The sequence below is a fragment of the Ambystoma mexicanum genome, chromosome 6q (genome assembly GCF_040938575.1).
Source record: "Ambystoma mexicanum isolate Mex_15411 chromosome 6q, UKY_AmexF1_1, whole genome shotgun sequence".
In the NCBI taxonomy this organism is placed as follows: domain Eukaryota; kingdom Metazoa; phylum Chordata; class Amphibia; order Caudata; family Ambystomatidae; genus Ambystoma; species Ambystoma mexicanum.
This window is the reverse complement of record NC_090937.1, coordinates 1,058,485,901-1,058,512,890: the sequence shown is the minus strand read 5'-3', so window position 1 is coordinate 1,058,512,890 and position 26,990 is coordinate 1,058,485,901. Positions and strand designations below refer to the sequence as shown.

General features: G+C 44.1%; 1 protein-coding gene across 3 annotated transcripts in view; it reads right to left on the bottom strand.

Moving 5' to 3' along the window:
- Window positions 1-26,990, bottom strand: part of SGCZ (sarcoglycan zeta) — a 6,780,780-nt gene that overhangs the window by 6,113,945 nt on the left and 639,845 nt on the right. For all 3 annotated transcript variants that reach the window (XM_069631598.1, XM_069631597.1, XM_069631596.1), the window contains exon 2: window positions 22,850-22,935. The gene's annotated coding sequence lies outside the window, so the exon portion shown is untranslated. The remainder of the gene's footprint in view (window positions 1-22,849; window positions 22,936-26,990) is intronic.

Sequence of the window (26,990 nt, the reverse complement as noted above, 5' to 3'; positions counted from 1 at the left end):
CTGCCTTGGCAGCCAAAAGTGGCAGAGTTTCTCGGTTTCACTTGGCAATTCCCTCAGAGGATTGACCCCCTTTGGAAGAAGGAGCCACTGGGATGCTGAGTCCAAGAATAAAAAGGAATCAAAGTCTTTCTGAAGTGCAGCGGTTTTACTGTTCGCGGTGCTCTCCTTCGGTCCACGATTCCTCTGACTGTAGAAATCCCGTGAAGATGAAACTTGCTTTGGGCTCCTTAAAGGCTTGGCAGATGAAAGTAAGACTCCTGCAACCCTTCTATGACTTCGGGCCCCAGCGGGTGCATAGTTAACCTTTGGTGTCGGTTTCGGATTTACACGATTATATGACTTTTGGTTTTTGAGTGCTGCAGCCACACCACGGACATCTTGATGGCTTTTGCCAACTAGGACTCAAACACTGGAGTAAACATCAGACCCTTACCAAGTCTGGACCCTCGGGAAATCTTTGTAAGCTTCTTGTTGTGGTAAATCCACTGGCGGACCTTCCTCGGCACCTAACGACCCTGGGCTCTCTCAAGCAGGAAGTGGTCAGTGATGATGGCATGGATGTCCTTTGAAAAGTTCTTAGAGGCAGTTTGGAACTTTTGCAGATCTGGGTGTCCAGCAGCACTAGGTCAGGGTACCCCCTCTTCTCGGCAGTAGACAACAATGGCTTCCAGCAGTCACAAAACACACCTCTGGACCCTGGGTGACACCAATGGACTTCTTCAACTTGTGATGTCCAGGCACTCCTCTGCAGGACACACAATGGCAGACACACAGGTCTGGCTTCCAGGGTACTTCAACGAAGAGTAGCAGGTTTGCACAATGGTCCCTCATAGATCGGGGAGAGGTCTCCTTTGTAGGTCCAAATTTGCATCCAAACTGCAGAACCTTCCATCTGGAGCAGACTAACTGGTAATCATCCAAAGCTCTCTCAGTCACAACACGTTCATCTCAGCACGGAAGACTGGGAAATGCGTGCAATTGTCAAGTAACCAAGAGTGGGCCCAAGTGGTTCATCAAGTACTGGCCCAGCATCAATCTGCTCTTCACAGATTTGCTCCTTTAGGATGCAGTAGCCACACATGTGGTCTAACAAGTGTAGGCTCATAATATTGTTCAGTGTAAGAAACATACCTCGGAGCCAGATGCTGCACAGACACTGCTGCCATCAATGCTTTTGTTTGGCCTGTTTGTGATGTAATTGTGATGTAATTGTGATGTAATTGGCTTTCACATTATGGGGCAGTATTTTGGGGTGACCCACAATTGAATCCCCTCTTTTAGCTGTTCTGCATATTTCTAAAGTGAGCGCTTGCATGATAAGGTCACTCACAGTATGCTTTTACCTGGAGCCTGGAGCCTGGAGGGAAGTTATTCATTGAGACGTTGTCCATGATTGAGTCACTCACTCGCTACAATTGTTTAACACTTTCCATTGTGGTTCCAGCACGCCTCCATTGTGGCACAAAGTGGGCACACGACACAGTGTTGTGCTGGCCTGGGAAGTGTTGTGGGCATGTACGGTGCTACAGTTTTTCCTTTGTGCCATTGGGTTTTGTCAGTCAAAGATTCTTTATTTCGGCTGGACGCCATCAAAGAGACAGATGGAAAAAGTACATACAAACATTAGGAAAGTGTTCAAGGTAGCAACGTTAAAAAGCTTATTATAAAATGCAACTTCAAAATAGCTAAGGTTAAAATGCACCAGAAGCATGTGATCAAAGTCATTTTGAGGCATTGCTGTATCACTCACGCTTTAGGATATATTATTATCTAACAAGGCATAACATACAGTACACAATTAATGATGTCTCGTTAATACAACTCAAGCAAATTGCTGGTTATAAAATATGAGGGGCATTCACATTCCTGTGGCACTTCACCTTCAACATTCCATTGTGCACCTTTCATTTTTCAAGGTAGTTCTTAGATCTTGAGGACGTAACAGGTTCATGCAACACTTTCATTCTCTGGTAAGTTTGCAGGCCCCTCATGTGGTCATATGCAATGCTGTCTGCCTCCTTAACAACGCTCTGAAGGGATATGTTGGCACGGCGTATACTATGCATCTGTCCTATAGCAACATGCCTGAGCATCAACATTGTTTCTACCGTTGTACTTTAAAAATATTGGTGTAAGATGCAATTGATAAAATAAAATGTAATGAATTCTAAGTCATCGTAGCAACGCAGTGGCATCTATTTGTAACTGCAGAGACCCATTGCCTTCAGCGTTCTGCAAGAGGCAAAATGCCCATCGTACATTTAGGTTTCATGACATCTAGATGCCATTCAAAGCCATATGTGAAGTCCCTACTCCAGTATAAGTTGAACCTTTGGGAAGCCATAAGCATGTATTTTCCTATGGCTTTTTCAGTCAGATTATACATTCGCTTAACTATGCCCTTGAGGCATTGTACATTATATAATGGCTGGACAAGAATTCCTCACATCGTATTCTAGTGCGTGGGTTGTGTGCTGCATGTATTGAGTGAATCAGTTAGCAGTAACCAGAGACGTTTTTATGGGAGGGCAAAAGGGGCACTTGCCCAGGGCCCCCACCTTGGAGGGGGCCCCCACAAAGCTGCCTGATCTAAAGTAAGATTTCATTGTTCACCAGACTTAAATAGCACACGCCAGGAGATTTTATGGCATGCTGCTGAGGCGCTAAACCTATTGCCTGTCTGTTTTGACAAGTACATTCTGCCTTGATCAATTAATCATGTAATGCTGTCTGTGTTCACTGTGGAATACATAGTTTGTGTGTTCCATACGGCACAACTTCTGTAGCATTCTTTCCTTCTTGTGGGAATTATGTTGATCATGTGCAATAACCAAAGTTGAAATCCATATTGATTGATTGATTGTCACAATGGTTCAGAAGTTAGCTCAGTGTGCTAAGCACTCATTCCAGAGATATGTGTTCATATGAAAGATTAGAAGATCACATTCCAGCAGGGCTGCAACCTTTCCTATGTCTGAAGTTTATAAACCTACCTCCATATGTACTTGGTTTTGCAGCATAAGAAGTGCTATTATCAGCAATGTTCCTGCACCAAATAGGGGTTGCTATAAAAACTAACATGTCATTTGTATGGTGCAGGTCTATAAATTGATTTGTTCAGATGGAGTGTTTTAAAACCTAGGCAATCCCCTCCAAAGATGAGCATAAACTATTAGTCCAATGGGTGAATAAAAGACTGTGGAACCAAAGTGTTCATGCTTGTATCCTGGCTCTGCCAACAGACAACATCCTGGTCAAATCATATAATATCTCTTACATTACTGTGCTGTCTTCTGTGAGGTTGGCCTTCTTGCATGCTGGTGGCATTGTTTAGCTCATTAGTTGATATTTCGTCTTACGTAGGCCATTTGAGTGGAAGGGTTGGTAGACATGAGAGAGTGGACCAGATGTTGTAGGACTTGGGAAAGCATAATTTAAGTTCTGCTCGTTTGACACAAAACATGTTTTGCTTTTTGCATTTTGCTTTTTGTATAAAAGTCAAAGGTTTTTCTGCATGTTTAAGAATGACAATTTCACAAGACATTGTTTTGGAAGTATTTAAAGCTTAAAAGTACAAAAGACATACCTAGAGTAAGTCTGTTTAATCACATTGATTGGTGTGATGTTACTTATATACTTCCCTTGATGATGGAGAGAATGAAGCTAGAATCCTTCCCATTTTGCGTAACACCCTTCTGTAATATTTTTGGTTTTAAAAATTGTCAAGTTTGGAAATGTGATTTGTGTACTTTGCAAGTCCATTTTATAAAATGAGATTGTTTTAGTACATGGTAAAAGCTTGAAAAGAAAGTGCTCAATGCAGAAATTGCAGAATTGGCACACATCCCAGCTTCACCCCTTAAGCAATGTGTGATCCTGGGAATCTCATTTAATCTTGTACTGCCTAACATCTCAGAATTGCCAGTTCCTAAACCTTTCAAAATTGTCAGCCCTTCAGAGTGATATCCTTCTCAGGTTATGATCTTCATAAATGCCTCACTCATGGTTTCACTGGCTATAGTGTTGCTTCCACTATAATAGTGAGCATTGATATATGTCACACCACAGGCACTTGTTCCCTTGATCTCTAATGGCAACACTATTTGAAAACCATGTCCCACTTCTAATCTCAGTCTGTCTGGATAGAGACACCTTCCTGGTAGCTTCTAATCTGCATTCACTATCCATGCTATGGTATTAGCTTTCTCCTTCCTTACAATTGGTCTACTCTAGCCATGCTTGAACACTTTTTCATTCTATGAGGCAGTTAATGTGAGTTTGCTGCCTATTCTGGGTTACATGTACCTTTTACATACAGTCCCGCATTAATACTACAGGCGGGAAACCTTCACAGATGCTATCGATACTAGAAGAGAAGCAACCTCTTTCCAGACTGCTAATGTTGGCCTTCAAATGCTACTCGTTTATCATTCTGATTAGAGCAAGAAGGAAGGGGCTAAGGGGACTACTAGTAAACATGCTTATTTTGAATGCTGCGAGGCGGCATATCATCCTATAGTTTAAGCTCATAGTGGGGGGCGGGTGCCACCAGATATTCTTGATCACTTTAATTCCTTTGATTTGGTGGAGGGGGGGCCCAAAGATGTCCATGCCCCGGGTCCCAAAAATGCTTCAGATAGCCCTGGCAGTAACATAGTTTTGGACAGCACATGTTGAACTATTTTTGCATTTTCTCCGTAAATCAGGCCCTCTGTGGTGACTTTTGGGCGGCCCGGTTCTTCTGTGGAGAGTTCACAGTGATTGACAGGAACCGTTGCTTTCCTCAAACAATGCACTGTTTCTTCTGAAATCTGACTGAGAATGAGGGTAATAGCATTGGTGCGGCTTTAACTGTCAGTGGCTTTGCAGGTCACTTAGAGACTCTGAGTTTAATGCTCCATTTATCTCCACTGTGGACATTTTAATGTCAACTTACAATGCAAATGGAAAAATCAAAGTCACAGTCAATAAGCCGGAAGAAAATGGATAACATTTCCTGGAGCCAAAGAGTCTTGTAAAAGTAAAATGAATGTCCTCTGATAATAGCATGAGGAATAAAGAGTTTTGAGGAAGTGAAAGTGCGAGCAAACATTAACATTCCTTTGTCAAAATATCAAATATGCATAAGCTAAATGTATCGTTCAGAACAAGAACAGAATACATTGAATAGGTTCCATATGCGTTTGCTATAACCCCAGAATTCCTTCTTGTAGGGAGGCCTTTTTATAACTAGTGTATTTGTTCCATGTTCACAGAAACACTCCTTAAGTGCAACCACACTAAAATCATAATTGAGTCCCTCTACTCGTGGCAGTGTGTGCTTCATTGTGATTCACATGCAATACTAAGTTTAAACGTGTACAATACAACGTGGCCCCACAAGAAAGATTGGAGACATAATTCTTCAGCCTTCTATAACAACACTATGGGGGTCATTACGAGTTGGGCGGTAAGGCTTAATGGTCACCGGTAATGATGCTGGTACCGGTAAACCCTTACTGCCCTATTCCGAGGTCCCTTAGCGGGTCCCAGCAGTAACCGCTGGTCCGACCAGCTGTTCTCTGCGGGTCCCGTTAAGGGACCTTGGAGCTAATAACAGGCCTGCAATTTGCAGGCCCGATATTAGCGCCTTCCTCATTCCCATTGAGCCCTGTGGGGGCTCAAATGGGAATAGGGAATGGTTAACTGAATGGGGACCCATATAGCCAGACCGGACCCATACCCGGGTTTGGAGGCGGCCATTGAGCTAATAGTGCCATGGCTACCTCCAAACTCGTAATGACCCCTATAACTGAAGACACAAAGTGGAAAAAAAGGGACATAGCTCTAGACACACACACACGCAAACACACACAAGCACACACACACCCATGATTTAATTTCGACCACGTTTCTTCACTGTACCCCTCTCTCCTCGAGCAATCACCCCCTCCTCTTCTCTCATCTTTCCCCCAGGTCATGCCTACCCCAACACTTCCACCTACCTTCTCGGACATCTGGTCTTTGAAGGATGTGTCAGTTGAGGCTTTTGCCACCTCCTTCTGTTCCCCCTCCTCCTCTAGCTGACTCACATCCTGACACAGCCTTGTCTATGCTCTACTCCTCCATTTTCGATACCCTCGATGCTCTTGCCACTGTCATGAGCATCCGATTGAAGTCCAAAATCAAGGGCAACTCTTGGTATTACTCAGACATATCCACACTTAAATGTAAGTGTAGGGTGGCTAAGAGGAAATGGATGACTTCTTGTTCATCCTCTGGCGTGTCTCCTGCTTCAAAGGCAATACCAACTCTCTATGCGCACTAAGACGAGAGCCCACAGCCAAACCCATGTCTCTGCGGCATCTAACAACTTGGCTAAACTATTTAAAATCTGCAAGGAACTTGCCAACGCTGCTGCAGTATCTACCTCTCCTGTCGCTTCCCAGGCCCTTTGCACAGCCCTTGCCTCTCACTTTATCTCTAAAACCCAGGATATCCTGTCCTCCCTCTCGCCCCATCCATTTCTCCTCCCCTCTCCTTCTTTGAACTCTGGTCCTCTTACAGCCACCCTGCCTCCCTCTTTCTCCACCTTTCGTCTCTTTTCCCCTGACGAGGTCTCTAGACAAGTCCAATCTATGACAGTCTCATGAAAACAGGTTCATCCCTGTTCTTCCAAAACCATCAAGGACCACATTGACACCCTTGCTCCTGCCCTGGCTGATTTCTGCAACCTCTCCGTCACCTCAGGAGTTTTCCCATCCCCTCTGAAGCACTCTCTTGTGCACCCTCTTCTCAAAATACCCCCTACTGACCCTTCTTGCCTGTCTATCTGTTGCCCAATCTCCATCATCCCTTTCTGGGCAAACTCCTGTAAAAGCTGGTGATCTCGCAGCTTAACCTTCACTCTGATTCTGTTAGTTGTCTCCGCGACCATCAATCTGCTTTAGAGCTGCCAGAAGCACAGAAACTGCTCTCCTGAACATCTGTGAAGATCTGCTCTCCAACCTCGATTCCAACATCCTATCTGTTCTCATCCTACTCAATCTCTCTTCCGCCTTTGACACAGTCAACCATACCATCCTGCTCAACAGTCTCTGTAACAACCTGGGTATCAACCATCAGGCTCTGGCCTGGCTGACCTCTTTCCTCTCTGATCGACCCTCCCAGGTCCAACTGGGGTCCTTCCTTTCATCTATCTCACTTTCTAGCTGTGGTGTTCCCCAGGGGTCTAATCTCTCACCCTGGCTTTTCAACCAATACCTAGCAACTCTCGCCCACTGCATTGCCATTTTCTGCTCCAACCTTCAGTGCTATGTGGATCACACTCTGCTCATTTTCAGCCTCCCCTCAGACACCTCCTCTCCTTCGCTCATCTCTGACTGCCAATCTGCCATTCAGTGGCTGCACCATCACTGTTTATTGCTTTTTTATTACTTTGAATTTATGCATCTATTTATTTATCTGTTTTTCCTTTGCTCAGCACTTTCCAATTCTCCCCCCCTTGCACTTTCCCCTCTCCCCTCTCCCATGCACTTGCGAGTTCTCATTGTTACTAGGCCTAGTAGGATCATTGTTTTTTTACTCCCTTGTTCCACTCCCTTGCCTATTTGTGCTCTTAAACACATGTGTACGAGCGTGTTATAAATAAAATGCCAATATCAATATACATGGGGGCTAAGCGCTCTTTTATAGAATTGTCTGATTCCAATAGGACAAAAAAAACAACAATATAGCCAAATTAAACATTCTCTAAATGTAAAATGACCACAGAACATCATGGATTACAGCACTGCACACTCCTCCCCGGGCAGTCATACACCACATCCCACGGTGTAAAATCCTTTGCGTTCTTATTCAATCCCAACAAAAATTCCTTGATCTTAACACACAAATTCAAAATGAGCCTCGGCTATAGAGGACCATAGGAAATACAGAGGAGTGCTGTGGTAATGTAACAGCTGTAGGGTGAGTTAGGTCCCTAAGGTAGGAGACAAGCCTGGGGGTCAAAATCAAAGGCCTGCAGTCTTGTAGAGCTTATATCTATTCTTAGTAGAATGCTGCTTTAAGGGTTCAAGTCCTAAACTACAAGAGAATAACAGCAGCGACATATCCAACCTATCAGGGCCTTGATGCCCGAGGGTTTAGTCCGCTATACAAATGCAAATATAAATAAAGAAATAAATAAATGTGCTGCAGGGTTTGTGTGATATGATATGTTATTTACAACACACTTAGTACCCAGAGGTTTCTAAGCGGGGAACCGGGGATCAAATCTGTGTTGCTCCATGTCATTTTGCTTCCAAGGCCAGCACTTTGCCTCTGAGCTATCCTCCCAAGACACATGGGTGCCATGAAAAAGTTTACAGAAACCAAAGGAGGCGGCTTAAAAACATCTGTAGGTGTAAACTTATAGTCTATGTTCCCTCACCATTTAAACTGTACTGTTGATAATGCTATCCTAAAAAAAAAATCTCAAAACCACAAAGTGTATATGCTTGAAACCAGAATGGTGAATAGGAACAGGAGACACATGCCCTCCCCCATAAATCCTAGTATCAGCGACCTCCTGGGTCCATCTCGACACATTGTACCATTAGCCTTGACAAAGACACAGGAGGCTCAAAACACGTGTTGGCTGTAGGAACCAACTATTGCCATGCTCTAATCAGAGAATGTATTATCTATGGATTAAAAATGTGACTTGGAAGCTATTAAAATCCAATTTAAATATGATAGCATTAGGAGATTGATTTGTATCAAGGCCCAACACAGCTGTAATAAGGGTGCTCGAATTGATGTTCATTTTCATCAAGCAAGTTTGGACACTTTCTCCATACACCCTACACATGCAAACAGGACTACCCTCGAAGTTATTTATTAGCACAGTTGGATTCAGAGTTCTAAGTGGCCACCTTAATGTAATTTCTAACAAAATAATAATTGTAAAATAAATGGACAAATACTGGTATAAGGCGCAGATAGAACACGTGTAATTAGTGAAATATGCAAACCCAAGCAATGACCCAAATAAACACTCTGTATTGGTAAACTGACAAGATGAGGCTACAGGGAATTGTAACCAGTGTAAAGCTGAAACATACAGTGGGACGCCATTGCACTTCAGCTATGCACCTCTGTTCCAAAACACAATAATTTTGAGTTTACTGTCCTGGTGGCACATTAAACCTTTAATATAAGCCATGCTTGGGTTAGTATAAGTTGGATGGTATCTCTCATAATTATTACAGCCACATCCAATTGATATCACACATGTGTCAGCCTGCTGACCTCAGCTCAGCTGTGGAAACGTTAGGTGTATTCCCCTCCCTCAGCCCGGCTGCCTTGCTGCTGCCAGGAAGAATGTAGCCTTGGGGGTTGCCTCACTTTATTCCTTTGCGAGTGCCAGTTACACCCTCCCCAGAGAGACAGCCACTCCATGTGAAGCTGTCCTCGGAAAAGGAATCATACTTCACACCCATTGACAAAAGGAGTAGCCTCACAATGGCATGCTTCATACCAAAAGGGCCTTTGATTCTAGTGAGAAGGGAGGGGGGTGTGCTTAATGCAGACATATTTAACCACTGACAGCTGGAGAAAGGTTAAATCATCTTGTTTCCATCTGCCTCTATATTTCCTTCTTGTCTCCCCCATGGGAGTCTTTTCTTCATTCTGTTTTAATAATACACCTCAGTTAAAATACTTCTGAAATTTGACAAAAGTTCCAAGAAGCTAATAAGTTATGCAGTAATCACTTTAAAAAATGTTCGCCTAGGCCCGAGAGTTAAACAATGAGACATTCATGTTCTGAAAGGGTGGGTATTTTGTTTTAGTTTGTTAGTTTTGAGCACATGGAGCTGACTAATTCTGCAGGCATCCTGCTGGCTTACTAAAAATATTTGAACCTTGGATAATGGGAACATGATCTGGTGTTGTGGAAGAAACACAAAAAACATTGATCTCTAACAAGATAAACAGCAGGTATATACTGTTGATTGTAAGGGGATATCCACTAGTGAGACCATGCTTTGAATGAGGGTAAAGATGCATTGTATTAGATGAAAACTGCATTTCATGAAAGGTTGACAATCTAAAACGTTTCATTTTTTAAGTATATGCTTACTTGTCATTTAAATACACATATATAAACAATGACACTCATTAAAAGTGTGGAAGTCTGGAAACAATGAGCTGGTAATTATGTTTGCCGGCACTCATTCCGGACCACAGCACTACTAGAAGTAATGCTTGTAACAACATTGCCGAAAACAGAGTACACAGTGCTAGGGTTTCCAGTAGCACAGGTAACTGAAAACCGCGGGATCCTCGTGAATCACTGCCTGAAACTCTAGCACCATGGAAAGAAAGGCAGCATTACAACAGTGGATTTCCCAGAAAAACTTGCACAAACCGTGCTGGAAACACTGGCACTGCGAAGCAGGCAGTAACCAGGCCAGGTGTGGATGAACATGCCACAGGTGCACCCAATTGATCCAGCTGCACACAATGAGAACATGGACTGCTGAAAAGACGACACCCACACCACACATCTTGCAACACAACCATGCTGCCACTCATAGCAGCAGCCATGGACATGGAGGTGCTGCATACAGGAGTGCAGCTCTATGAGCAGGAGGCACAACAGTGGCAACAGGCTGACAGGCAGTGGATGAGGGGGAGAATGAGAAGGAGAATGCAGAATAAGAATGGGCAGCATGTTGTGCCCCGAAGGCGTGCACCTACACTCTGCACCAAGACCACACCCTGGTCAGAGGACTGACAGGCAGATCCACACTGTTTACTGCCTGAACAGGGAGACCGTCCTTGCAATAGAGGATCTCATCCAGGATGACATCCACACCGTCATTGCTATAAGCCTTTTGTTGAAGGTGGTGTCTGTGCTGCATTTTCTTGCCACAGACATATTCCATCTCGCAGTCTGGGAGCTGCATGGCATCTCCCAGCCAGCATTTTCATTTGTGCTTAAGCAGGTCCTGGATGCCCTCCTGTGGCATGTGTCCCAGCAAATTGCGCTTCCAACAACACAGGCACAGGTGAATGCCACCAAGGTCTGCTTCCATGCCGAATGTATTGGGAGCAGTGGACTGCACACACATAGAGCTAGTGCCAGCCCACACCACAGAGGAGGTTATCAGAACAGAAAGCTGTACCACTCTATGAATGTGCAGGTCGTCTGTGATGAGGACCTGACCATCACACAGTGTTGCGCACACTTCCCAGGATCCACACATGACTCCATGTGCATGCACAATAGCATGCTGCCTGGGTACATGGTGGATTACTTTTGACAGCGGACCTAGCTATTGGGTGAGTCAAAGGATCAACACACACACCACGTTGCATGTGCACCAGGGAATGGGGGCTGTCCACTGTCACCAGTGCATGGCGCACAGGCAGCATGCAAATGCAGGGACACATTCTGGAGGCAAAAGTGGGTGGGCATGGCTGGCATGTACCACATGAGTCAACCGAACGACACACAGCACAATCTGAGCATGGATGGGCAGGCACATGTAATGCACCACAGGTACCACAATGCATCACTTCCATGTCACAAAGCACAGAATATCCTCACAATGCCCCACCCACCAACACCAACCTATCCTATCAGATCCTACACATGTCCTGCCCAGCTTTACCTGTCACTGGGTGCAGCAAGGTGATTGACGACCCACAAGCGCACAGATCCAAATGCATGTGTCACACATCCACATCCCAGCATGCATGCACTGCACAGTCGTCTCAATAATATGTCCCACACTGTGTCCACTTCCATGCAGGTGACTCCGGCTACTCCTTACTATCATGGCTGATGACCCCTGTGAGACATCCACAAAGCCAGCAGGAAACAGTGTACAATTGTGCTCACATCAGAACAAGGGTGACACTTGAGCAGACCTTTGGACTTTTGAAGGCACAGTTTTTTTGCCTTCACCACTCCGGTGGGGCACTGATGGTCATGCCAGTGAAAGTGGGGGAGATAGTTCTGTCCTGTGCAATGTTGCACAATATGTGCATCCGGCAGAACATTCCCCTGCCCCGGGACATGGACATGCCTCTCTTGGACGCTGAGGATGATGACATTGACATGGATGCAGCTGCAGACTTGTGAATACACCATCACAGGGATGACAGGGATGTGCGTTACAGCCCACGTGGAACTCATACAGAACTAATTCTGAGCACACAGCACATGCACGGTTTATGGCCATTGCATCAAATTCCTTTCATCGACATGCATTTGCATCAAATTGTTTCCATCTAAAAATTTTGCATCAAATGCATTTTTTGTAATTTTTTTCGGGGGGATACCCCTGAACCACTGTTTATTTACATTTATAATGCACCTAAACAAAAAAAAAACCTTTATCCCCCAAAAATATGCATTCAATTGACATTTTTTAGATGGAAACATTTTGATGGAATGGCATTAGATGCAATGGCATTAGATGCAATGATCAGATACCCACCTGCACACCACCCATGGCACACACTACATGTGATGCAGCACAAACATAAAGCACTCCAGTACACAAATTGAATGTTTGGACGTCAATTCATATGCATCACCATGTGTATTATTGTGTGAACAAACAACAAGAAACATGTGGCCCACCACCTCCTTCCCAACTATCCCCCAACTAGCCCCAGCCACTAACCTACCCCAATAACTCCCCCCACTAACCCACCCCAACTGACCCACCCTGACTAACCCTCACTGAATAAGCCTCCCAAACACACTGGGCCTCATTACACGGACGGCGGTAAGGGTTAACGGTCACCGTTAATGGCAACGGTGACCGTTAACCCTTACCGCCGTACTACGAGGTCCCTTTGCGGGTTGGAGGAATCAACGCCTGCTTCTTGCAGGCGTTAAGTACCAACCCGCTAAGGGACCTCGGAGCTAATTACGGCACCGCAAAATTGCGGTGCCGTAATTAGCGCCTTCCCCATTCCCATAGAGCCCTATGGGGCAGAAATGGGAATGGGGAAGGGCAATGGCGGAAGGGGGATTTACCGCCCCTCCAACCTTGGAATGGGGCGGTAAATCCCCTTTACGCCAAGGCGGTGCCGGTAATTTACCGGCATGGTCCAGGGTGCTAATAGCACCCTGGATTACCGCCTTCCGTGTAATGAGGCCCACTGTCCCAAAAACACTCCCTAGTTTGAGGGTGGGTCGGAACCTGCCATGTCCCTGTGCTCTAGTACTGCCTGCAGGGAAAGGGTGAGGGTCTCCCACTGCATCAACCTGGTCTCCTCCCGTTGCTAGCGCACAAGTCCTGCCATCTGCTCATGACATTCCTCGATGTGCCGTATGTGTGCATTCTCGCCTCGATGCTGAGGATGGGTGGCAGAGGTGGGCTGTGGAGGTTGGAGGGGCTTAATGATGGACCGTGGTAGGGGGTGTGCTGTGGTGTCTGTCCCCTCAGTTGTGTCCCTGGCCTCCTGTCTGGCATCGTCTTCTGTAGATGCACTGATGACCTTGCAAGTGCAGGGAACATTGTCGTGCAGGGAAGGGAGGAGAGATGGGCCTGGATGGGAGGGGGCGAAGTGGAGGGGGCCACAAGGGGCTTGGCATGTGTTGATGGGGTTACACGGGGAGGGGTGTACAGTGCGAAGGATGGGGTGGTCCAGATTCAGACTAGTCCCGGGAAGGTTGTCTGTGGGCCAGTGCTGGTAAGGGATACTGGGGGTGACTAGAAAAGGATGGGCTGGCACCAGTGTGACTCATGGGGGACCAGACAACCAACTGCCTGTGTATGAGGCAGAGTGTCTTGACATTGGTCCTTGTGGTCACAGGGAAGCAGTGGAGTGATTCCGGGGCTGGAGGGAAGTGGTCCCAGGGCTTGAGGCCTAGGTTGATTCACACAATACGAGCCTGGGCTTCTTTGAGGGGGGAGGGGGGCAAGAGGTAGATTTTGGGAGAGGCTGTTGCTGTTGTTAAGCCTAGTGGGAACCAGGGTTCTGGAGATATTGGGCTTCTGGGGTGGGTGAGGTACGGGAGGCTGTCTCTGAAGTGGTGGTGCTGTAGGTTGGACCTCTTGCCATGGTCTGCGATGTGCAGAGGTGAGGTCTGGCATGAGTCAAAGGTGACACCAAGGTGTGTATCCTCTCAGGGGCTGTGGGGAGGGTTCCCTTGGAGGGTGCTCTGGAAGGCTGGCCAGGGAGTGAGTGGGTAACAGGGTGCAGGTGTCAAGATGAGGGGATTCTCTGTCTCACTGGCATTAAGGCAGGCATTGTCCGCAGAGCATGTAGCATGATTATCAGTCAGGCACTCATGTCTGAGAGAGCATGGATAAGAAGTAGAGGATGGACATTTAAATTTGAGCGGTGTGTCAGCTGTATTACACTGCGAGTGGGGTTCTATAGTGGTGGTTGAGTGGGTCAGAGGGGCAAGGTAACAGGTGGAGAGTGGAATGGAGGTGGGGGAAGGGCACTATTGCACTTGGGGGTGTTGGTCTGACAGGTATGCGGTGAACCAGGCGAGGGCCAGGTCTGCCAGGGCACATTTTATGCATGCATGCATGTCAGTGTGTCCTGGCGGCAGATTGCTCATGGTGCATGCATGCCAACTTGGAGAGTGTGCACCTTGTGTATGTGTTTGCTTCTCATGTCGTCAATGTCTGCACGTGACCAGTACTCATGTTGGCATATGTGTGTGTGGATGTTTGGGGGGGCAATGTTTGTGAACCATGGCCAAAAGCCATCGTTTGTTGGACACTGTATGGGTTCGATGTGGTCTGGTATCATGCAGTTGGGCATGTCTATGTGCGTTGGGCACTTCATTTGCATGCCTTCTGTAATTGATTTGGTGTGGCATCTTCTACTCACTGCCCTCTCCAGGTGTCCCTGCACCAGCCTCCTCCGCTCCCACTCCCTCAACTCCTTCAAGCTGCAGCACACTGTGCATTTCTCCTCCCTTGGCATGAGTTTAAAGGGTGAGGCAGTTCCACCGCCAGTGGCCAGGCATTCCTTACGGTGGGCCGACAGCAGGTTGCAGACCCTCAGATGGAGGACATCCCACCGCTTATAGCAGTTGCATACTGTGCGGGCTATGTGTCCCACGGCTGAAACCTTCTATGCCACCTCCTCCCAGTTGGCATTTTTTCTGAGTTGTGTACTGCGCCAGTGGTCCCTCACAAACAGCTCACCAGCATGTTCTACAATGCAGTTTGTCAGTATGGTTAGTTCCTGCGCAGAAAAGCGTGGCTTCTGCTGCCATCTTTTGGGGTCCTGAGATGCCATGTCTGCTAGTGAGATGCTGCTGTCTGCGTGTTTGGATGACAACAGGAACTGGAAGATTTTCAATGGATGTGTTTTCCAAAATGGCCTCCGACGAACTTTCAGTTCAGGCGATGGTGCTGTTTCCAGTGCCGGTTTTTCCATGAGTGACATGCCATAAACGGTGCCACTGGCATTGTTGCAGGCGGTGCCACCGAATTCACGCTGTGTTTATGGTATTTCTGTTTTGCCAGTCACACCATTTCCGACATGCTGGAAAGCGTGCAGCCCGGGATGCTGTCGTATGCCAGTGATTCTGTGGCTACAGTTGCCATAAACGGTGCCACCGGATCCAAGGAATCACTGGCACAATACTGTTTCACTTGTAATTTTGACCTATAAGCCACATAACCCCATATTTCTGAATTATGTATGTATTGGTATGTTGAATGGAAGAGGCTCACTAGACTTGACACAGTATATTTTTTTAAAGTGTTGTGTAAGTAATAGCTGCCTGCTGTTGCGTTTAAATGAGACATTCATTCTGACAAAGATACATTTTCTGCAAGGCCTTTACCACTGAGAGGCATAGAAGGCAGTGGTTTGAGAAAGATTTGGCACTTGACCGTCATACATTGTTGAGGTGTAATACACTTTTTTTTTATAAGGCTAATATTTATGTTGCTCAAGACCATTTTCATTTTCATTCAACAAAATGTCACAAGCAATCGAGATCCAGGTGAAGAAATCAATGGCAGCTAACATGGGCAGTATACTCAAAATGTACTTGGCCAGAGAGGAATTATTCTCTTTATCAAATTGTTTCTCTTTTATTATGTCAGGTTAAAAATCCACAACTATTAATCGATATATCCAACATAGGTGATACATTATCCGAGCGGAAAGCAAGACATTGTGCCATGATAGTGACAAACAAATCTACAAGCCATTTCTCTCCTTCTGCACTTATGTTACAATTGATTTGAGCAACAGAAGGACAATGTTATTCTCTCAAATAATTGTTCCAACAGGAAGCTTGCTAGCTCACCCTAATGACATGATATATCCAACATAGGTGATACATTATCCGAGCGGAAAGCAAGACATTGTGCCATGATAGTGACAAACAAATCTACAAGCCATTTCTCTCCTTCTGCACTTATGTTACAATTGATTTGAGCAACAGAAGGACAATGTTATTCTCTCAAATAATTGTTCCAACAGGAAACTTGCTAGCTCACCCTAATGACATGATATATCCAACATAGGTGATACATTATCCGAGCGGAAAGCAAGACATTGTGCCATGATAGTGACAAACAAATCTACAAGCCATTTCTCTCCTTCTGCACTTATGTTACAATTGATTTGAGCAACAGAAGGACAATGTTATTCTCTCAAATAATTGTTCCAACAGGAAGCTTGCTAGCTCACCCTAATGACATGATATATCCAACATAGGTGATACATTATCCGAGCGGAAAGCAAGACATTGTGCCATGATAGTGACAAACAAATCTACAAGCCATTTCTCTCCTTCTGCACTTATGTTACAATTGATTTGAGCAACAGAAGGACAATGTTATTCTCTCAAATAATTGTTCCAACAGGAAGCTTGCTAGCTCACCCTAATGACATGATATATCCAACATAGGTGATACATTATCCGAGCGGAAAGCAAGACATTGTGCCATGATAGTGACAAACAAATCTACAAGCCATTTCTCTCCTTCTGCACTTATGTTACAATTGATTTGAGCAACAGAAGGACAATGTTATTCTCTCAAATAATTGTTCCAACAGGAAGCTTGCTAGCTCACCCTAATGACATGATATATCCAACATAGGTGATACATTATCCGAGCGGAAAGCAAGACATTGTGCCATGATAGTGACAAACAAATCTACAAGCCATTTCTCTCCTTCTGCACTTATGTTACAATTGATTTGAGCAACAGAAGGACAATGTTATTCTCTCAAATAATTGTTCCAACAGGAAGCTTGCTAGCTCACCCTAATGACATGATATATCCAACATAGGTGATACATTATCCGAGCGGAAAGCAAGACATTGTGCCATGATAGTGACAAACAAATCTACAAGCCATTTCTCTCCTTCTGCACTTATGTTACAATTGATTTGAGCAACAGAAGGACAATGTTATTCTCTCAAATAATTGTTCCAACAGGAAGCTTGCTAGCTCACCCTAATGACATGATATATCCAACATAGGTGATACATTATCCGAGCGGAAAGCAAGACATTGTGCCATGATAGTGACAATCAAATCTACAAGCCATTTCTCTCCTTCTGCACTTATGTTACAATTGATTTGAGCAACAGAAGGACAATGTTATTCTCTCAAATAATTGTTCCAACAGGAAGCTTGCTAGCTCACCCTAATGACATGGGAAGTCGGGCATCAGGATGTATTAGACCTTCTCAAACTCCCTAAAAATAAAACATTTAGGGCCTGATTCACAGAAGTGCTTTATAATGGTGCAATCCCATTGGAAAACGCTATGTGAATCATGGCCCTTAGAAGCAAAGTTGAACAGGCTCAAGGGTGCCCAATTTATTTCTGTAACATTAACTCCAGCTCGGAATGCATGTTGGAGTTAAATATTATTATTAATACTATTGTTATCAACATTGAACAATGCAAGGCAACTTCAAGTAGACCTAGAACATGTAGAAAATAAAGCCACATGTTTACTATAGTTTCAATCCAACTACTTATTTTTTGGCTTCTCACAAACAAATAATATGTGCTGCTGTTATCCTCTACCCCCTGTGGCAAGAACAGTCACTCTGAGAGTTATTCTGCTTTGGGCGCTGTAGGGCATGAAGGCATAAAATCAATACACCTTGCTTGTATGCTTCCATTTTCCACTGCAGTGCATGTTCAGGCTCAAACATGGCAGGGGATAGGCAAGGAGCGGAGTTCACCTCTCTACTGTGCTTTCCTCCTGTGTCTTGTGTAAGTTCTATGTTTAACACTGGCCTGCAAATTTAATGCATGTGCATGTGTAAATGAGCAGGCGGATTCCATAGAAATCCATTATAAAACACTGGCAGCAACGTGGGTGTGCATGCAGTGTTTATGTATTTGCAAGTCAAGGGGTTGTTGAGGCTTGGCCTGTGCCTCGGCCACCTCACTCGCACTCACACACGCACTCATACATGAAGACACAGAGACACGTCTGCTGCTCATGAGTTCCTGGCGGCAACTGCGTTGGATTCATTTATTACAAGAGCGCATGCGAGGCCCAGAACGAGGCTCGCGCATGTGTGCATTTACTTTGCAACGTAACATCCCTTCTTTTCTTTAAACAGAAACAACATAAACAACATAACTTTAAAGGGACTCAACGTGAGTCAATGATCTGGGCATACTACCGGCTCAGTCTCCTGAGTCCATTACACAGTCCTTGAAGCACATGGGTGGTTGCCGTCCATGTCTCGCCGGGTACCGGCTGCTGCACCCTGGGGTCAGCAGCGGTACAACATCGATTGGTGGTATGTCTGCCTGTCTGTCGGCTTCGGGGGTCTCTGCACTTTCCTCCGGTCTAGGGGCATCCTCCTGCACTCCTTCCCGGTGACGTACCTCTACTTTCTTGAAGAAGGACTTGTTGTGAGTTACTGTACCTCTTTCGCTGGTCGCTGTTACCATCGTCCCTTTCATGTGGGTGACTGTCCAGGGTTGTGGCTCATACATGAGCGACAATTTCTCCTCTGGTCGGGAGTTCCTGACTCTTACGGAGTCCCCTACAGCTACCTTCCTTTCCAGCAGACCTCTCCTCACGCTCTCCTTCTCATTCCTGGCTGCTCTCTCTTGTCGAACCCTGTCGTCGTCAATCACACCTGGCTTGTGTCCTTCTATTTCCGGTATAAGCCCCCTGTGGCAGCGTCCAAACATGGCCTCAGCTGGAGCAACCCCTGTCGAATGGTGGGGAGTCGTTCTATATTCTCGTAGGAACTCGAAAATGTTCTTCTTCAGCTCGCCTCCCCCATTTGCCGAGATTCAGAATACTTTATTCAATGTTATCATGAATCTTTCTGCTTCCCCATTGGCCCGGGGCCAGAGTGGCGTTACCTTCCTGTGCTGTATTCCATCCTCGTCATACTCGCAGGTCACACGGGCTCCTCCCTTCAAGATGGAGGCTGCAAACCTGATCTTCCTGAGTATAGATGTACCTGGTAGTGTAGACAGTGACAATATGGTGGATCCCACCTTCAGTGTAGTCCAATGGTTGTGTTCCTGGGCCTGGTCAGAATCTCTTTCACCATGCAGTGAAGAAGTGGTCCTCACGGACCAGAAGCACAGCCCTCCGGACTGGAGGACCACGAGGGTTCCAAAAATTGAATATAATATATTCCCAGCTCGTGGGCAGCGCACGAGCACCCTCGCGGGCCGCAACTGCGCCACGAGCCATAAATCAAAGAATCAAAGCCTGTTATCGTGTCGGGTGCGGACTGCGTCGGAGGAAAGACATGTGTTTGATGCGCTCGCGCACACCAATTAGCTTTCTCGTGGCAGCCGTCCTCGTCGCCAATGTTGGGGCTTGTCCCGTGCCTCGGGCCGCCTCACTCGCACTCACACACGCACTCGTACATGAAGACACGGAGTCACATCTGCTGCTTGTGAGGTCCCGGCGGCAACTGCCGTATGGGACGCATTTATTACAAGAGCGCATGCGCGGATCAGAACGAGGCACGCGCATGCGTGCATTTACTTTGCAAAGTGACAGGGGGCTTATTCAGAAAGTGTTTTTAATGGGATTTTCTCATTAGAAAACGCTTTTGTAAATGAAGCCCAGAGTGTTAAACTGAAGAGGAAAAAGGCCATTTCGCCACTCATCATTCTTCAGTTCTTGAGTCTACCTTGCAAAAGATGAAAATTGCATGCAGGGACCCCACCAGAACAACACTACCTACCATTGGTGGTTCCCTACATGAAATTTGTATTTTATTGAAAATGATACCTTCCAAATGTTTGTATCGTCCATGAAAAAATGTACTTTAAACTGTGTCGCATATTGTTCACTTTACACACAGAAACAGGAAAAAAAATAAAAAAAACATTCCTGTCACTGTGAATGCAGTCACTGATGCTGATGTGTGTATTTATTCAGCACAAAACAATATGTTTATCACTCAAAATCCAGTTCACGCAGGATGGACCTACACCACAGGCCTAGATGTTTGTGGTATTCGAAGCAGACATCCAAACTAAAAGACGCAGAAGAACATAGGAACTCAAGTTTCTGAAGATGATCCACCTAAGGAACAGAGGTTTCAATTGACATGTGGGTTTCATGTCTCAACATGGTGAACTTTGAAGCCTCGCCTATTAAGATACCATGTGGATACTTGCAATGAACAATCTGTTTCATGTAGGTGCTGGGAATTATTCTCCTTTACCAAGACATATAAGTCACACAGTATTTGCCTGTACCCAACAAATACACAGTTCCTTATGCAGAGGATTGTGAAGTGATTTTTGAAAAGTGTTATTAGGTGTTAGAATTACAACAGTCAATAATTTGTTGGCCTGTTGAATTAGCAGTCTGGATTAAAAAAATGTCATTTTTGGCACATATGCTTTTCGCAAAGAATGTCTACCTGTAAAATAAATCCACTATAAAACATGCTTCCTCTGCCTTTTCAAAGTGTGCACTAGAAGATATGTATAGTTCAAATTCAATATGCCGTGTGTTTCATTTTTATTTCAAAGCATTGCTCTCCTATTTGGAAAAACAGAAAAGACTGGACTGCTTTATCTATGTAAATGCAAAATGCATTTATAAGGTTTGATGATCAAAACACTGCATTCCTTGCATAACTGCATCAGGTGTAAAACTCTTACTCTTACTGTTCTCTTCCCCCCATGTTTTCACCAAGCACTGAAGAGATTGTTTGTGACTTCGAGAGCTAAAATACATCATTCAATCTCATCAGATGTTCAACTTGACCAATAAAAGGCATCCAAACTCAGATACCGGTGCCAAATCTATTTTGCACCATATATGATTTTAGATTTTGGTGTTGAATAGATTTAGCTGTTGATCCAATATTTTCTATGCTCTGTTTTCAATCCATATTGCAAATAAAACGCAGACCGAAAAATGCAAATGAAAAGAGCAGACAGAAGTGTTAATGATAGGAATCAGTTTTTTGACACTCTCTGGATTCTACATGCGATCTGCAGACCTCAAGCAGATTTTAAGAATGAGCGCTCAACCCGCTGAGCTATCTTTCAAAGCGACCATTGAAGACCACAGACCCCTCATCAAAGCACACATTATTACACATGCTGTGCTTAGTAACACGCGTGCATGGGCCCATGATACATAAAGTTTACGCTGGTTCAACAGTGTATGATCTAAGCATTACATCAAAAACTGAGTGCACCAATTGTTTTCTCCAATGCATGTTTGCAATTGGGCAATGTTGTATAGTCGGAGTAGGACTGGGGAAATATAGAAACTAAAAAGAGAGTTTGACATCATTTGTCTAGAAATGTCCTTTGCAGACAAATTGTAAATCACGCCCATTTCGATAGAAATGATATTGTGAGTTGGCCAAAAATGTATTTTTGTTCAAAAAAATGCAAACATAACTATATTTGTATAACATACACCTTTTGTACAAAACATAAAATAACACTTTTTTGATGTACACAAAATAAATGTGTTAAAAAGCAACATAAAACACAGACCACATCGAAATTAACAACATTATTCCATATGTGTTACACATTCATAATATCAATATCAGTACACTATGTTAATTCCAATATACAGGGGAGGATAATAAAAATATACATGCACCGTTACTCATAATCTAGTTTCCTACTACTCTTTGTATTCTATGTACACTTATAACTATTCATCCATGCTAAACACAGGTAACTTCAAAAACCACAAAAGGGTTAATGATGCTCCCATCCATGCGAGGGCATCCTGTTGTCTATGTTTCAAGTGAAATAAAACGTTGTATGAGCCATTTAGTACCATGTCTTTACTGAATCCACAGGGATTTATTGGGTTATCCCTTAGTTCTTCCTGCTACTGCATCTTCCAATTGCAGAATACCTATCATAAATTGCTAAGAGCAATTACCTCAATTACCTGTATTGCTCATACATATTCTTCTTTGCCAAATGGTTCCTTAACACCATGTCTCTATTTAACGTGTAAAATATATTGATTACTTTTTAAAACTAACTTTTTAACAATACTGTTAAATAAATGAATACACTTCCAAAAAAGCTTTCGATTCATTGATTTTACAAATTAAAAAAGGTAATTTTTACTGAATCTGGTCGCCATCGAAATATAATTTGGCTAGAACATGCTTGGCAAATCACTTTGAGCGTCCGCATTTGCAGAAGAGGTGTTAGAGACAAAGAATACAGGAAAATCGTGTTTATAGACAGAAACAAGGAAGAGAAATGTGCTTACAAAGCCTAATCAATCTGGGCCAAGGTTGCGTTCGAGGTCCCACAATAGTAAAACACCAGAGCAATACACATGTGTTTTGCTTTTTAGGAAAAATGTCCACGTGTAACAAAAGAATATTGTTATTTTGCAACAACGTGTAACAAAGATAACTAATTCATACCGTATGCTGTAAGTAGTCTACCACTGTTTCAAGCATCCAAACCGATTTCTCGACTCCCCATTCCTTGACCATTTGTTATCCACATCCTATAGGGAAGAAAAAAACGTCATTGGTGTTATGGACTTTCAAATGAGTAAGAGAACATATGTTCATTTCGAAGCAATCAAAGTACGGTTTGCATGTTTAGGGACATCTTAAGTTGCACATGTTACATTTAAATGTTCTTGCATTTGCATATTTTACAAATGTGCCTCTTTCTGAATTGTCAATGTGTGCATACGTTTGTCTTGAAAATTACATTTTGGTCACTCAGTGAATATTTCCAACTTAAGGCACATTCCATGGTATACAAATGTGCAGTGATTGTACTCGGCCTGCACAGTTCAGTGACTATGCACGCTGTTTTGTATTTTTGTTTAACCTAATGAGAAGGTGTGATGCTTCCTTCAATGAGTACCCTTATTTGGCAAATGCGTTTCTCAAAGAAAAGAAACATTGACTTCTCTTCAAAACATTCTTACCAGCAAACTAAACTGCACTTTCCACCCATGTATTAACTTTATTCATTATTCAAAATACTTGATACTCTACTTTTTCTAGGTCTTACATGTGTCTTGTGAACAGCTTGCCTAGGAAGTCTTTTGCAAATGTAGTAGTTGCCGAGTGATGTATCCTCTGGCCCTACTGTCACACTATTGGAATATGGAAGACATGGCCATCCTTACGAGTCTGCCGGTAACCCGTCCATGCCACTGGCACATTACCAGAAGACTCACCTTACTGTTTCCAACGCCTGATATCCCGGTGCTATCAGGATATTATAGGCGGCAGAGGAACAGTAAGTTCTCATTCCTGTTAAGTCCTATAGGATTCCATGGGAATGGGGACCCTGAAGCACGGGCACCATTAGTAACGGTGCCAGTGCTTACGTGAAAAATCTGCAGGTAGCTGCCAAAACTACTGGCAGGTCAGGCCTGCCGGTCGTTCACAGCCCCTGCCGGCAGAGTCGAAGTGAGCCGGTCTGGAAAAACTGGTGGTAATGTTGTTTGAGGACCGGCTCCCTTATAATGAGGTCCATTGGGCACTTCTCGGCCTCTCCTGGCCACACTTCTCAGGAGGAAGTCGAAACATGTATAGTGGCTTTTCCTCATTGCCAATGTGCTGCTTCCCAGTAGTGTAGGTGGTACACATCTGAATGTGTTTCACAATTTTAAGAATCAGAGCCAAGGCCCCCCACTGGTACACAGGTTGTGACAGCTGGGGACCATGGCCCTGACATGACTGCATCTCCTGCACTGTCGCAGGAGTAATGCAGTGTCGAATGGTGATGGGAAGTGTGGAGCAATGGCTCTGTAAATTCACAGGCGTGTAACAGCTGCAATGACTAAGAGCTGCACCAGGATGGAGAAGGCAGAGATACTTATTAGTGGATTATTAAATGCTATTAAGGGAAAGGCGCTCATATGGGTTTTTCAAAGGGTTTCATAACAGGTTTCTTTTTCACTATTTTTTCAATGTAAGTAGGAACCTTAATGTGAAAGGTTATGGCAAAGATTACGGGCCTCATTACGACTCAGGCGGTAAGGGGTTTACGGCAGCGTAAACAGCGCCGACCCTTACCGCCTGATTCCGAGGTCCCTTAGCGCCATGGCGGATTTAACACCTGCTTTTAGCAGGTGTTAAAATCCATGGCGCTAAGGGACCATGTTGTTAATTACGCCACCGTAATTTACGGTGGCGTAATTAACGCCTTCCCCACTCCCATTATGCCCTATGGGGCAAAAATGGGAATGGGGAAGGGTAAATGGGGATTGGGGACTTACCGCCCCGCCGACCTCGGAATGGGGCGGTAAGTCCGCCAACCACCATGGCGTAAACATAGTTTACGCCATGGTGGTAAAGGTACGACCCAGCCGGTAATTTACCTACGGCCCTACGTATATTTTTTTCTTTCTCTTTTCTTTTTATCGTAGACGAGGGAAAGGGAAAGATTCACAAAGGGGGTGAATCAGGATTTAAGGAACTTCATAAAACAAGCACAATACAAGAACGCATATCACAAATGTGAAAGCGACACACAGAAATTCTCACAGCACAATCTCTCCTGCTCTTTCCAACTTTTTGATTAGCCCGATTCCTCCCTCCAACAGCCAGACACAACTGGCAGAGAACAGGAAGGGCTGTGTGTCTGTTTTATGAACACCAAAACTCCACAGAGAATCTATGGCTGAAGTGGTTCTGCTCAAAACCTCAGAGATGTTGCGCTTTCATTTCCGCCAAACACATTGCTCATCTTGACACACGTTCTGACAAGTAAAATTTCATCGACCCATTTTCCCCAATTCACATTACCAAAGATGATCATATCAAATGTTCGAAGAGAGGAATATTGATAACACATGTAATGGTTTGCCATACATTTCTCTGCATCATTCTGTATAAATACAATTAAATGACGTGGTGAAAACATATTTTTATGTTTTAAAGAGTCAACATTCATCTTTACTGCATCATCAAACATATTTAACACTAGCTGGGAATTTAGTGAATTGTACCAATTATAGTGACTGGGTTATGCAAGCTGATGAAGAGCTTTGGTAATTTGGACCACATTTGTTGTGATATGTCTGAAATCAATATTCAAATAAGAAAAAGAACCTTTTTACACTGCACTCCTATTTTTAAAGAAAACACTTAGAATTACGGAAATTAGTCACAGGTCAAAAGAAATATTGAAGAATCTTTGGTGCAGGGGAGAAAAGCATAATCCCTGCACAAAGATTGTAACCATACATAACAAAAAAATGATCCTAACTTGGGGTTAGTCCCCTCCCCTGCACTCTATCAATGGCTAAGGTTTACTCTTAATGATATTACAAACACTCTATCATAGAGTTAAACATAGTAATCGCCAGTCTTAATTGCCCTCATCCAGAAGATGTATTCTTAAAAACAGTAGTATCCAGCTCAATGTATTTTTATGACTTAGTCGTCCCTTCTTCAGGATCTTTATCTGTAAGGTTGACAAAAAGATGGAGTACCATCAGCGATAAAGTCGCAAGAGTGGTTAAAAAAGGCAGTAAGTAGTTGGCAAACGTCATTTAACATGTGATTCCTATAGGACCCCAATGGTGTTCACAATAAAGATTATCCAAAAGAATTCCGCAAACACGTTCTCCAAATTTTTGTCTGAAACTTCCAAAAAGAATCCAGCGAAAAAAAGAATGTTCAAACTATATGTTTAATTCTTAATCACTAACCAATAAAAAAAATATAAGAGAAAGCTCTCACCTGGCAGAAAAGCTGCTCAATCACGAAAGAGCAATTCACAATTGGTTAATGGTGCTCTAAATGTTCACCAAATTCGAAAGTTTCAAGTTAGAGCTGATACTAGATAAGGCATTTAGTTTACAGTGGGACTAGAACGTGCAAAGAATAGACTCTCTTTAGCATAGTTGCCTGTCAAGACGGGTCCCTATTGATGTAAAACCGTTCTTACTTAGCCTTAACTTCATTAAGAACACTGGCCCACCAGGTGTGCCTGATACTAGTTGTGCACCCTTGTATGGTTTTTAAGCAACAACTTTTTGTATTCTAAGGCGATTGCTTTTATCTGAGTAAGGGATATGACTGTATCATATCTGTTCCATTATACAGCTGTGTTTCTATTTACAATCACATGTGCAGTAAGGTTATTTACCTGTTGACATGTTCTCCTTTACAGTGTGTTGTTGCATATTAACCAGGAGAGCTGCAGGTAGTATGGAGTCTAATTAGTGTTTGTTGTGACCACCTTCGGGTCACCTACCTATGCTTAGCCTCTTGCAGCTAATGGTCTGGTGTTTGGTTGTAGCCCCCTCAGTTCGTTTTTTTCCATCTATTTTTGAACTTTCCCTCCCTCTGTTACATTACTGTGACCAGCAGTTTGCTAGCTAAGCATTTGATATTCTACCAATGGCTTTCAGGTTGATAGTGTACAGTCTTTCTAAGTGGACACAACTGTAGAGAGTTTCTTGCTGTGGTAACCGGTGTAGGGATAAGTACCAGTACACAGTGTCCACACCCTAGTTGGTAGATTTGTAAGTCTTTTGATAGACTTTTAGTTTGGACTGAGCTTCGTGGACAGCGGCTTAGCACAGAG